Below are 12,514 nucleotides of genomic sequence, written 5' to 3' on the forward strand. Positions count from 1 at the left end.
ATTTTTGATCAATAGCCACTCTAGTGGAGTATGTTCATCCATGCCTTATGTCTGCTTACAAAGTATGTCAAATACACACTGAGCATTTTTGTTTTTGTAGGTTATTGATGTTGATATGCTTACGGTCTCCCAAATGATTTTGAAAGAATGATGACATGATTCAGGCTGTTGTACAGACTCTGTCAATGTTGTGTAATAATTCAGGAATCTTATTCAAGAATTTTTAGAACTTAAACCACTCAAACCTAATATTTGTGATTTCCCTATTGCTTTTTAAGCTTAATGCTTAATCTGCTAATCATAATTGGGGCTGCCTGTTACCTTTTTGTAAGAATGTATTGACGGCTCACTTAGTATTGTACTTAAATATATTACAAATCAAATGACTGCTAGTATTAAATAATATTATGCTATACATGTAGCATACATGACATTTAAAAGTTAACTGTAATCTCTGAGATCCTATATATAAATATACTAAATAAGTGGGACAAGTTATGTGGTACCAGGAGCTTTCTGATTTATATTTCTAGTCTGCTTGAAGATGAGTACGCTTTGGTTGCATGCATCTATGATGATAGCAGCAGTCATGGTAGTTGACTAGGTTTGCCATAACGCAACTATTGTTGTTTTTTGTTTTTGTTTTTTACATTTATCAGCATTCCGGAACACTATCTAATGACAATAAAAAGAAATCCTGGAAAATGTAAAAACTGTCCACATAGGCTTAGCCAACTAGCTAGCTGGCTAGATGAGAAGCAATATTTAAAAAAATCTAAAACTGTTATGGGTGGCCAGGTTTCTTTCAGCCCCTGATCTGATTGTTTGCGCATCTCTGTATTTGTATCCATGTTATGGTGCCGTAATGTTGCCTAGCAACAATCTACAAATGGGCAAAAATGACCTATTTGTAGCATTTATGCAACTACCCCACCTTAGAAAAGCATTGTTTTATTTCATGACAGTAGCAACTAATTCATACTCACAAAACTTTCATTATGTATGATATAATATCATGTTGCTTAGCAACCACCTAACACTGCGCTTGATCTACTCCAAATGATACTGTAGCATGGGCATGTAATTAAAAGGTGTATATTTTGTGAGGTAGATCAAAATAATATCCTCTGTTCACTTAACCTGTAAAATTCTGAACTATGAATAAAAGACATCATCACACCTTATCTGCATATTTGTTCCAAACAGAGGTATACTTTGCCCCCAATTTTTGCTGTCAAGCTTGTAATTTTTTGTGACACCTTTCAGAGCAATAGAGGCAACAAAGGTCAAGACAACATCAGAAATGACAGGTAAGACAGATCATTTATGATTTGTACCAGCCTCAAAATGAGCTGATATTCATTTTGAATAGATTTCAGATGAATGCATCACTTAGGGTTCTCCATTTATCTAACAGTTAAGGCAATCTTAATCTTTCTGTCGATAATGAAGATGTGTGTGGTATCAACCAGTCAGGGTAATTAATAGGAATGTCAGCGACATTGTATTAATAGCATAATGCATAACATCAATTTAGCATAAATTGTCGTTTTGACAAGCCACTTTAATTAAAACTATCACACAAGAATTAAAAGGACCGTGGTAGTAATTTTGGGAGACGATCAAATAATGTTACCATCTGGTATTTTTTGCATGTCTTCTCCCTGCTAATTATAAGTAATACTCAAAAGGTTAGAGGCACTTTGGCAGATGCAGTGATCACCACCATACTGTTACTGCAATAACCCACAGGTCATTACACTATAGTGAAGATATTATATGGTGACCGGCTGTTCTAATATGACAGACAATAAGCATGAGTGAGAAGTTTAATACCTCTGACCGCTGTCATCATATTACTAATAGAAATTGTTATATTTCACCATTTCTAAATGTCCTTTCAAGCCTGCCGGGCCACATGATGCATGAGTTCAAACCGGAAATCACTTCGGTCTTTTATCGAGTGGTGATCGAGCCCAGGAATCAAAACTTCCTGACCAACTGAGTGGACAGGAGCAAGCTCAGTGTGGAATTTCATTCCTGTGGGGTGTTCTATGGAAGAACTGAAATAGCACTCCTGCAAAGTCACACAGTCTTTACACAAAATGTTGTCTCTTATTCATCAAAATTCATTCATCCAAAGCCACAACTGTTCTTTTGCTTATAGGAACAGTGCTTTTTTTATGCAAAGGGATGCTGTGGAAAAGAGCCAGAGATTAGAAATAACTAATAATTGCATGCAGAGAGATGTATAAACACATAGTCAGTGAAAAAAGCAACTAACAAAGAAACACTCAATGCATCATGGGAATCCCCCAGCAGCCTAGACCTATTGCAGGGCCACCTTCTCCAACCCTAACTATATGCTTTATCAAAAATAAATGTTTTAAGCCTAATTTATAACCTCCTAGGACCTGGCGTCCACATTTTGGGTTATTTAGACCAAAATACTCGATTTTGCTTTACAAGGGCCTGATATCCACTTACGAGGACATTATACTGCCACTGTTCTATCGAAATTTGAAACAAATATTCTTATATGTGGCTCTCATTTTTCTTAGAAACAAAAATCAGGTTAAAAGAAAAATCAGGTAATTCTTTGTTTTTACATTCATTGGGTCCCAATATGCCCAAATATCATAGAGAAATTTAAAATCAAGTTTTAAATAAATGAAAAAAGAAAAGAAAAGAAAAGAAAAGAAAAAAGAAGAGTTCGGGTCTTAGGAGGTTAAAAAAGAGACGATGTCGGTCTCCCAAAACTGGACCCAAACTGGAAGCTGGCTTGAAAGCTGAAGGCTTTGCCTCCCATTCAACTTCTAGATTATTTTTTTTTACCACAAGTAAATCCCATTCTGAGAGCAAAGAGCTCTAATGGGGTGATGGGATCATCAAGATAACATGGGGCCTGATTATTCAAGACCTTGTAGGTGAAAAGCACAATTTTACATTTGATTCTGGATTTAAGAGGGAGCCAATGAAAGGAGCCAATATAGGATAAATATGGTCTCTCTGTCCTCCCTGTCAGTGCTCTTGCTGCAATATTTTGAATCAGCTGAAGGCTTTTCAGGGAATTTTTAGGACAACCTGATATTAATGAATTAGTCCAGCCTATAAGTAATAAATGCATGAACTAGTTTTTCAGCATCATTCTTGAGACAGCATGTTTCGAATTTTGCAGATATTGCACCAATGGAAGAAAGGAGTCCTGTATATTTGTTTAATATGTGTTTTGAAGGACGTATCCTGATAAAGAAAGATTCCACGATCTTTAGGGCTGAGTACAATAACCTCAGTTTTATCTGAATCTAGAAGCAGTTATTCAGGTCTTTATGTCTCTAAGACATTCCTGTAGTTTAACTAATTGGTGTGTATTATCTGGCTTCATGGATTGATAAAGTTGGGTATCATCTGCATAGCAGTGAAAATGTATGCTATGCCTTCTAATGATACTGTCTAAAGGACGCATGTATGATATAAACAGAAATAGGCCCAGTGAAACTCTATAATTATCCTGAGTGTGTGAAGAGTCTAATTAAAGTCTATTAGATAGATATGATTCAAACCACTGCACCACGGTACCTTTAATACCTACCGCACACTCTAATCACTTATAAAATATTAAGGTCAACAGTTTTGAAACACAGAGATGAGTCCACTGTCACAGACCGTAACAAGAACATTTGCAACCTTCACTAAAGCTGTTTCTGTGCTGTGATGAGCTCTGAAACCTGACTGAAGCTCTTCAAATAAACCATTCCTCTGCAGATGATCAGTTAGTATATAATTGGTATATAGCCAATTAATAGAGATAGGTTGATCATATTTAAGATTGAAACATTAATTAATGCAAGGACTTCATCTAGTACCGTAGTCTTGTAGGAATGGGGTCTAAAAGACATGTTGCAGACAGAGTAGAAAAGTTTACACTCTACCTTTCTGAACAAAATGCAGCCACTTAGATTTGGTGTCAACCAGCTTAGACCAGGGTAAATGTTCAGTAAACACAACTGGCAAATAAGTTAGAACTAGATGTTTCCATTCTTTTCAGGGATTTGACTGTTTTGAAAATGTGTTCAAAAATATGTTTTACAGCATCTGCAAAAAACAGTGCAACACAAACAATTTTCATTTTTAGAGAAATCTGGTCACATCAAACACCCGATCACCAATTTGAACTAAACACCACAGCATTGACGTTTGGTACCTTGGTGTCATATTGTTTATTGCAAATATGCAAGCATTTCCAAAAGATTAGTGACCAGTTATTTATCGTATCTCTGCCATCAGGTACTGCTAACAAACAGCTGACTGAAGACCAAAAAGGATTTGGAAAACACATAAACTACACCACCCTGTTTGTTGCTTGTGTCCATAACTGTTTCTATAATTTCTAAATGACCCTTAACAGTATGATTTAAGCATAACTTTAGCCTGAGATTGTGCAGTCAAAAGAAATTTGAATGTTAGTCACTTTGTGACTAAAGACTTTCTTCTTGTTGTTGCCATTAAAAAAAGATTCAGAGTCTTTTCCTCAGATCCCAGGAGTGCACAAAGACTCTTGTGCTTACTCCTGTAGCCAATTTTAGAACATTAGGGGTACTTTGCATATAGCTGACACATTTTTACAGTTAGAGCTAAAAGAAGTATCTAAAGCCAGTGACAGTAAGGCAGACTAGCCGCTAAGCAGGCATTATGCAAATCCATTACAAGATGTCACACTCTGTATAAGTAACGGAAGAAAGAGTAATTCAAGAATAGTGTTTTCTGGAGAAAAATACCTCTATAGTCTTTTGCCTTTGATGTGACCTTTGCTGTTTGGAGCTATGCAAAGATATTCTATGCATGAAAAGCTATATAAGCTGCATTTAAAGGTTAGTATAAACACAGCACAATCTACAGGCATAACTATCTCCAAAAGTGGTTTCTACAAATTACTAAAAATTTGATTAAGTTATAGAACTATCCTGCTCCAAGATTGGAAAAATTCCCTTTGCCATGGCACAAAGTTTCTTTTTTGAAAAATAAAACTGTTGCTTGGCAACCTTTAAGATCATTGCACTTAGAAGAGGGTCAAAGGATGCCTTAGTCACAGGGCCAGAAATAGACATTAAAGATGAATATTTAAGAGCTACATTCAAGGTTTTCATTCCTTGGATAATTAGTCAGATAACGTAATTGTATTGTATCTTTCTATAACACAAATATGGCAATTTATCATTTCCCAATACATGAAAACAACTGTTTTTTTAAAGGTTTTTTAAAGCTCTTGTCCTCAAACAAAAAAACTGAATTCTTAATCTAACAATACAGAAATGTTTCCCTATTGTCAACCATTTCAATGACATTTCTCACAGTAAGTTTATCACAGCCTATATCAGTAAGTGAGTAAGTGAGTGTGCGAGCAATAAAAGAGTCGAGTGAGAGTGACATAATGGGAATATGCACGAGTATAGCGGGTGTTTGCAACAAATGAAAGAGTGAACAGCCTGACCTCTTTGCTGACTTGTGTTTTCAGTCAGTCTTCCTGGTTACTATGCGTCATGCTTTGTTTCACCTGACGTGCAATTATTTTTCCCATTAAATACACAACATGTATTTCACTTAGTTTTTCTGAATGAAATTTCAATCAAAGGCCATTACACTCCTCAGACAGAGAAAGTTTAGAAAAATAACAAGACGCAATGGAAAAGAAAATAATGCTCTGTCAACGGAGATGGAAAACACAAAAATAATCATTTGCGCGAAGCAGGTGATGCATATGTTAAAGTGTCAAGAAGCACAGGCGAAATTAATAGCTTTCTGCCATAAGCATTCTCTGATAAATATGATTGCATTTGCATACTTCATTTTACTCTTGATCTGCTGTCTTGGTGATTCTTGTGATTCTTGTGTACTGGTTCCAAAAGAAAAGTAATTTTCATTACTGCTCAAACATGAAACAAGTATTTCAGAGTCTCATTAGGGATTTCCCTGCAGTTCACCCGTCGACAGAATCAAATGACACAATACAGAAATCATATGTCAGCCAGACCTTGTAGAGTAATTCTGGATCAAGATTAAAAGAAATGGCTGAGTTAGGTTTAGTTCACGAGGATGCAACCTTTAATTAGCCAGACTATTTCTGCAATGTAAACAATACAACGTGAATAATGTCTAAATCAATGATTTGAGTAGATGGTTGTGGGGTGGGTAGTAGACAGGTTTTCTAGGAAGTGTTTTTTGCCTCATTAACTTATCAATAAGGCCATCTGACACTGTCTCCTATCTGCCCTGATGAGGAAGGCTAACTCAGTTTCCATTTTATTTTTTAATACCTAAATGCCTGAGAGTTAACAGTATATTTAGAAAAAGAACTGCATGTATACTTGTAAATCTAGATCTCACTATTAAGCTATTTCTCTAGCTCTGGCTGCACTGTTTCTAAAACATATTCAAATATGAGTCCTGTATCATATGTTGTCAATTAACATTAGGAAAAAAAGCTAATAAAATATTAGGTAACCCAACTTTATCTTGCTAATTTGAAAAGAGTCCTATTTAACGGCACCTAAAGTCTGTGCTTCAACATTGTTAACATTTCATGTCTTTGCCAAGGATTGGAATTGACACACATATTCACAGTCTTCATATGGTGAATCTCTGGGTGACAATATTTGCACTTTTCCCCTGCTGTTTTCCAGTTCAGAATTCCAATTAACCTGTGCAAAGCGTGACGCCAATCACAGGACGCCGTATCGACAACGGGCATGAAAAGAATAATGCTGTTAGGATGATGTAGCTTACTGTGGGGGACTCCTCCCTCACTGGTGACAGAGAAGTTTGCTCAAGTCATTTATCAAGTCCTCTCTGGCCACCAAGGGGCTGGCGAGTCCCTGGGCCGCCTGCTGCTTGGGGGGCCAGCGTGCAATATGTGCATTTTAGGCCTCGGGTGGGCTGGCAAAAACTGCTGATCTGCTCAGTACTGCTAAGTTTGATGGATTTGTTGTTGTCATTTTCTTTGGTTGTGTTCCCCGCAACAAAACAAAGAGAATCATTAACTCTTTTGTGCTGCATGGAACTTTTATGGTTTAGGAATAATGCAAAACGAGATGGGGTACAGATGGGGTCAGCTGGAGTATTCTGTTCCTGGAGCCCTCCAGAATAGGGTGTTGAACATGCATGGATGAGCCTGCATAGAGGGCTGATTACAGAATGATTTAGCGACCACTGATATCCCCTTTCTTTCTCAAGCTCCCATCAGCGGGCTCATTTCAGCCGCAAGAGTGCAACTGGCAGTGTTCGCTACTTATATTTATAGCCGTTTGCTGTTTAGCACCTCATGCGACGCTCTGGCCAGGCTCATGCCTGAACCATTACTGTGCATCACCGTTAGAGGCTTGCTTTGTTTACTGATGCAGGCTTGGCACAGGTCTGTTCTACCAATTTAGGGATGCTGCTATGATCTTTGGTAGAGTTTAAAGTGCAGTGCAGTCATTTTTACACATGATAGAGTCACAGGGAAAACAAATGAAAGTAGTGTTAAAATTGTTTGTCATTTAGTTAAACTTCATATTTATGATTCATTTAATTCAATTGCTGTCTTTCTCTACTGCATCTTGTAAACTGAATCTTAAATAAACAAATAGCATAACATTTTAAAATATGTTTCCAGACACAAGCAGCAAAACTGTGTATATTGCATGCATATTAAAGACTTTTGGTTTCAAAGTAATGTACAGTAGAAGGGAAAATTAAATGCCAAAAACATCTTGAAAATCAAGATCACTATATTAAAAAGTTTTCAGCTGAAAAAAACTGACATTTCACAAAACTTTGTGTGTGTAAATGACACTAGAGAACTTCCCTTGTCACTAACAAAAGTACACTTTGACCCAAAGTAAGTGGCCATGTGGTTGCTAAACTTCAAGGTGCAGACTAGTTTCCTCGAGGGATAGAGTTGAAGATCAAGACAAATCCTCTTATTTTTCTCTGTCAAGTCATCTCAGTCTGCGACGAAATACAAATTGAGATTGTAGCAACGGGCTGTGACAGTGCGCTGTTGACTGCAAGGGTTACAGGGGTGATTGAGTGTGTGTTTGACCGCCCGAGGCCGAGGGCTAACAGTAATGTTACACAGACAAGGTCGTCTCAGAGAGAGAGAGTAGCCTCAGCACATAATCCCGGTGTTCCTGGCTACTATGAACACCGGCCGGCCACAAAATTCATCAAGGTGGAAGAACATTATTTGGGAAATGAGATCATCGACACAGATTGAAGCCTATGGTTTTGACCCAAAAAATGTTCTGCAATATATTATTTTCCTCTTAGTTTTAAATAGGCATGTGTTCTTATTTTTGGTGATCACGCCACCTAAAAAGAACCAGCGGCTAATGCTTCGACCTGCGTTGACTCATACGGCCCATTGAGGGGTCACCAGTCATGGTAATAATTTAATTTAGCTTAATGTCACATAAGCGTCCAAGAAAAATGGCTAAACTATACAGTAGCAATATTTTATCAATACTGACCAGAGGCTCAAGCCAACCTTGATATGTCCCCCTTACTCTCATCAATAACACAAAAGAGGAAAGTTATTTCCCCATATAAAACTAATCTTTCCTTTTTATTGTATTTTAATGAAACAGACTTCGTTCTAAGGCAGTAATTCATTCCATTTGTTATGTTTGGACAACTCATTAACATTATCATCTATTATCATTAGACTGAAATTTTAAGCTTCTTCTCCCTTGAGATGCAGTGCGTTTCTTCTCTTCAGTTTGCATTAAAACAAATGTGGACCTGCTGATGCATTAGATTAATGTGCTCACTCACTGCCTGCTATTCCAGCTTGAAAACTAGACCAAGTTTCTATCTTGAGCATCATCTAAACCTGTTTTTGTCTGGAAAAATCATTTATATGATTGTATATAGCTGTTCTTTTTCATCACTCGGATAGCAAAAAAGTCACAAAAATGGAGTAACAGGGAAGCCGGTGCTGATATATACCAATTCATAAATTCCCGGAGATTTATTTGTGTTCTAATTTACCGACTGATATAATCATCTACGTGTCAAGCATAAGCAGCACTGACTTCATGTAACATTCAGTAAATCATGATGCTAATGAGTTATTTAGACTACCAGATCAAATTCAAAGTTCCTAATTCTTGCTGAGTCTGCTCTAACAGATCAAGCCAGTTGCTAATTACAAAGTTAGCTTTTTTCCCTGAATAAATAATGTTGATTAATTAGCAAGTCAAAATAAGTGAAGATGATCTATGTCGTATATATCACTGTCATAAAAACTTACTGAAACGTTTCGTTTACATTGCCTGACTTCTTAATTACATGCACCCAAACTTTACAAATCTGATGGAAAATGAATTGCATGTAAGGTGAAAGGCTGCATACAAAACCCACCAACTAAAACCGATCTAGTGGCTGGAGTCATAAAAGGATCGAAAAAGTACACCCACGGCTCGTTAGCAATTTAATAAATTATTTATAAGAAGTAAGGCTCATCTCTCAGTTAAGTTCATCTTTCAGTTTCCAGTACTCTTACACTCTGTGGATGAGTGAATAAGGTGTGAAGTTAATACTGAGACATGCTTATATTGATGTCTTCGTGCATTGCGGATATATACAGACTAGGGATGCATCATAATGTATCATCATCACAAACCAATGGCCACCAAAATGACCACAGAGTTGGATCAACACTGTCCTCACAAAAAATATATATTTTAAACTTCACAGAGAAACGATTGCCTTACAGAGTGGAACCCCATTTAGTTTCTCTGCTTTTTGTTCTTATTTTGCAAGCATCTGATAATCTAATCTTTGCATTATATTATTAATTCTTTGTTTTTGCTGTATCAGTTATACCAATTTGTGCAGTCGAATTAAAAATATAAATGAGATTATACATACAGTTTACATCAGTGTTGTCATGTCAATAGCCTGTCTTCCATGTGCTGTCTGCAGTGATTCAAACCTCTCTTGGGATGTTTGGGTTGCATGGGTTTGCACTAACTGCACTGAATTTATTTACTACCAATCTCTGGGGGTGTGGATGGGGTTGTCTTTCTGAACCTAAACAACAGGATATTTTAGATATATGACATATCTTATAGGGAAGCGTTGGTCAGATGTCTCACCTTCATGATGCAAGCATGTCTCATATATCTTGCCTAATCCTGTCACAATCAAAATCATCCATTTGCCGACACTGCTCTTTTAGGACTATGTCCTCACATAGTCTGAATACCAGTGCTGTTGGTACATTTGCAGAGGAGGCTGCAATTTTGAATTACTCTTTTTTCAAAACTAATACCAAAATTGTCACCATATTTAGGCACTAGTTTCAAATGTTGGTGTTTTTGGTATTTTCTACAAACAAGCTTTTTGCAACTTTAAACATAAAAATCTTCAGAGACCTTGATGGTTCTGGCTTCCATATTATCCATTAGTTGGTGTTAATGGACACCTCCTCAGGCATTATCATAATTATTTACCCCAATGGCCATGCACACTTGCTTTGGGTGGATTAGACAGCAGGAAGGCAGCTTCATCCAGTTTTTGTAGGCAGGACTTCCTCACACCTGTCTGTCAGGTTCAAACACCACATTGTGATTTTGCTATCAGAAAAATATGGCCACAGTTCATTTAGTGGTACAGCTACAACTAATCATTGGTCTTTTTTGGTCTTAGTCCAATGAACTGCAAAGCATTTATATTATTACTGGATTTTGGCCTATGTTTCATAATAACACCGTACTACATAGTTCTAAGTTCTGCGGTACTGAAATAAGGACAAGAGTATTTATGGAGCGTTCAGTGGCAGCCTTTAATAAAGGACTTGTAATATGGACAGCCTCCATTACATAGAAAAGTTTTGCATGCCAGTCCTTGCAGGTCCATCTTATGTCTTATATTTTCATTTTTTTGTATGTTTTGCAGATGAATTCTGAAAAACCTTCTACTCAAACACATTTTCACTATACCCTTTCTGTTCCTCCAAATATGAGAATGCAACAAAGACACGATTGACAAAAATGCATGTGGCCTTTGTACAAAAGTAGTACAAAGGCCACAGTGTTGAATGTGTTGAATGAAAATTCAACACTGTCAAAGACTTTTGTCTTGCAGTCACTGACTGCAAGACAAAAGTCCATATTCAGCAAGAGCAGGCTACACTACAATTGATATTTAGCTAATTGATAATCACTTTATGACTAATGTTGTCAATCTGGCAACTAAATCCTATTTTGGTGGCCATCTGGGCTCACTGAATTACTCCCTTGAGAGCAGAGGTTATAAATAGTAATTATTCAGAAGTCATTTACTTTTAGAGGTGTTTAGTGCTTATCTATTTTTCAGTTAAAATGCTGACTTTGTGCCCACTGAGCTTCTTTCTTCCAAAGAAATATCTGCAAAGCATGTAAGGACTACCACGAAGTGTCGCAACACCACCTACATTTTCCCATGAAAAACTTTATTAAATTAGTTAATGACTATTTTACAATTAAATATGTTCACAACGCAAACTTAAAAAACAAGTCGTCATGATGGACTTCAGGAAAACTCATGTGACCTTTTCTCTTTTCTCTCTTCTAGGCATGGTTTGTTTTTAATGTGGGGAATAAAGACTTCCGTGGCTCTTTCTACATGTAGATTACGAATGTGATCTGGATGACAAATGTTGGACTTACACAAGATTATCCAACATGCACTGTCTGTGCATTTCACTCACTTATTGCTGAAGCACTCTGTCAGATTGATTATCCAGTCAACTAATTCCCAGTCTATGTTTAGCTAAAGTATGATAGACTCATTGTGTCCCATGGGTGCAATTCTCATTTGTGTGTCTGTCTGTGTGAGTGAGTATTTATGTGAAAGAGGCTAACTAATCAACAAACTGGGCCAGAAGCTGAATATTGAGCAATCTGGGACAGTTGTCGGTGTGCTTTAGGGCTCATCACAGCCAAATCTAGGGATGCAGTCAGTGTTTGATGGAAAACAGCTATAATGTAGAATAAACATAGAGATGGTGATGATGATGGTGATAAGGGGACAAATGCTGTTTTATGTGTGATGTTTTTATTCATGTGCATTCCAATCTCCACAAAAATCATTGACTTTGATCCTAGAACCAGATTTTAGCCAGGAATTGCCAAAACAGTGTAATTTAATTTTAAAAAGTATTATTTATAAATTGATTTAACTGGCCAACATTGATTGATTTCACATGCTTGTTGGCCAACAGGAGTTTTTTCTCCACTGCACTTTCAATTCATCATATAAATTGTGAAAACACAAAAATAATAAAACCCAAAACCTCAGTCAGGATGAATACTACTGACAGAAATACAAAATGGAAAAGTATGTAAACATTACAGTGGATGTATTTTGTGCTACTAAAAGACGTCTAATTAATTAATAAAGGAAAACCTAAACACATACTTAAAGCAAAGCTGAAAGTACAAATGGGGAGTCCACATTTAATGGAAATGTTAAGACAACTGATGTTTCAACT

The sequence above is a fragment of the Neolamprologus multifasciatus genome, chromosome 8 (genome assembly GCF_963576455.1).
Source record: "Neolamprologus multifasciatus chromosome 8, fNeoMul1.2, whole genome shotgun sequence".
Classification (NCBI taxonomy): domain Eukaryota; kingdom Metazoa; phylum Chordata; class Actinopteri; order Cichliformes; family Cichlidae; genus Neolamprologus; species Neolamprologus multifasciatus.